The sequence below is a fragment of the Coregonus lavaretus genome (assembly GCF_964263955.1).
Source record: "Coregonus lavaretus genome assembly, contig: HAP1_SCAFFOLD_8582, whole genome shotgun sequence".
NCBI classification, from domain to species: domain Eukaryota; kingdom Metazoa; phylum Chordata; class Actinopteri; order Salmoniformes; family Salmonidae; genus Coregonus; species Coregonus lavaretus.
In genome coordinates this window covers 1-2,500 of record NW_028160012.1, presented here as the reverse complement: position 1 = coordinate 2,500, position 2,500 = coordinate 1, and positions in this window count along the sequence as shown.

Genomic DNA, 2,500 nt, shown 5'->3' with positions numbered 1-2,500 from the left:
TGTGTGTGTGTGTGTGTGCGTGCGTGCGAGGACGTGTTCTTATTAGTAAACATGCCAGTGGGAAAGACAAAAAAAGCACAGCACCAGTTGAGAGAGGAGGACTGACAGAAGACCTCTCTATGTCCTCCAGTAAGAGAGCAGGTGTGTGTGTGTATGTGTCTATGTGTGTATTCCAGTATATATTCCAGTATGTACAATGCATTCAGAAAGTATTCAGACCCCTTGACCTTTTCCACATTTTGTTATGTTACAGCCTTATTCTAAAATGGATACAATTGTTTTTCTCCTTCATCAATCTACACACAATACCCATAATGACAAAGCAAAAACTGGTTTTTATAAATTTTTGCAAATGTATTAAAAATAAAAAACTGAAATATCACAATTACAGCCTTGAGTCTTATTGGGTATATTTATAACGCTACAAGCTTGGCACACCTGTATTTAGGGAGTTTCTGTCACGCCCTGACCTTAGAGATCACCTGTATTCTCTGTTTGGTTAGGTCAGGGTGTGATTTGGATAGAATCTAGTTTATTCTATTTCTATGTTGGCCGGGTGTGGTTCCCAATCAGAGGCAGCTGTCAATCGATGTCTCTGATTGGGGATCATACTTAGGCAGCCATTTTGCCTACCTTTAGTTGTGTGATCTTGTTTCTGTTTAGGTGTGTTGCTGTTAGCCTTTAGAACTTCACGTTCAGTTGCTTTTGTTATTTTGTCAAGTGTTTATTTAATAAGTTAAACATGTACACATACCACGCTGCACCTTGGTCCGATCCTTTACACGACGAACGTGACAGTTTCTCCCATTCTTCTCTGCAGATCCTCTCAAGCTCTGTCAGGTTGGATGGGGAGCGTCGCTGCACAGCTATTTTCAGGTCTCTCCAGAGATGTTCAATCGGGTTCTAGTCTGGGCTCTGGCTGGGCCACTCAAGGACATTCAGAGACTTGTCCCAAAGCCACTCCTGCGTTGTCTTGGCTGTGTGCTTAGGGTCGTTGTCCTGTTGGAAGGTGAACTTTCGCCCCCAGTCTGAGGTCCTGAGCACTATGGAGCAGGTTTTCATCAAGGATCTCTCTGTACATTGCTCCATTCATCTTTGCCTCGATCCTGACTAGTCTCCCAGTCCCTGCCGCTGAAAAACATCCCCACAGCATGATGCTGCCACCACCATGCTTCACCGTAGGGATGGTGCCAGGTTACTTATGGTCTGAGAGTCTTTAGGTGCCTTTTGGGCTGTCATGTGTCTTTTACTGAGGAGTGGCTTCCATCTGGCCACTCTACCATAAAGGCCTGATTGGTGGAGTGCTGCAGAGATGGTTTTCCTTCTGGAAGGTCCTACCATCTCCACAGAGGAACTCTGGAGCACTGTCAGAGTGACCATTGGGTTCTTGGTCACCTCCCTGACCAAGGCCCTTCTCCTCCAATTGCTCAGTCTTGGTGGCCACTGTGTTCTTGGGGACCTTCAATGCTACATAACTTTTTTGGTACCCTTCCCCAGATCTGTGCCTTGACTCAATCAGGTCTCGGAGCTCTACGGACAATTACTTCAACCACATGGCTTGATATTTGCTCTGACATGCACTGTCAACTGTGGGACCTTATATAGACAGGTGTGTGCCTTTCCAAATCATGTCCAAGGAATTGAAAGAGTAATTTAATCAATTTTAGAATAAGTAACGTAACAAAATGTGGAAAAAGTCAAGGGATCTGAATACTTGTATATCATGGCATCATGGCTATACATATATATTTTTTAAGGAACTCAGTCCGGCTTTAAACTTACTCTTGAAAGTTGTAATAGTAGAATGCACGAGGTGCAATTTCAAAATTGGGTAGTACATCATCAGTTCCTCTTGTCATGTTAGTCATTGCATACCTTAGAGAGCTATTTATAACTTTTAGATTTTTTAGTCCATAGATATTTATTAATTATTTTTGCCACTCAAATATCACATGAATACACATTAGACATGGCAAAATGTATAGAATTGCAAGAACATTAGCTTTTAAACTGCAACATTTTCTTTGCACCCCATGACAAAATGTGTAGAATTGCAGGAAATAAGCTTTAAACCTGCAAAATTCTCTCCACCAACAAGAGGGGTGTGAACAGTTTGTGTCATGAACAGTGCTTGTACCCATAGAAATAGACGTGGCACGTGCGCGCAGGTGGGGCGCGGGTTGTTCCCCACTGCTGGAACGGGACCCTGAGTGAAAACGTTTGGGAACCCCTGCTATGAGGGAAGCCCACACAACACACTGTGGGGTTCCTGGTAAGTGGCCTTGAGATTGGGAGGCATGCAAGGGAGGCGTGGGAAATACTCCACAGGGTAGACTCAATCCCAACGCCCCTTTCCCTCCCCAAACACCCTCCCCCATCCCGTCCCTCCCACCCTTCTTCCCCCTCAGGTCTATCTCCCACGGACACTGTACCATATCCTTCCCAAAACCCTCCTCTGTGACCTGTAAGACCCCCCAGCCTTGAACTTTCCTTTGATAGA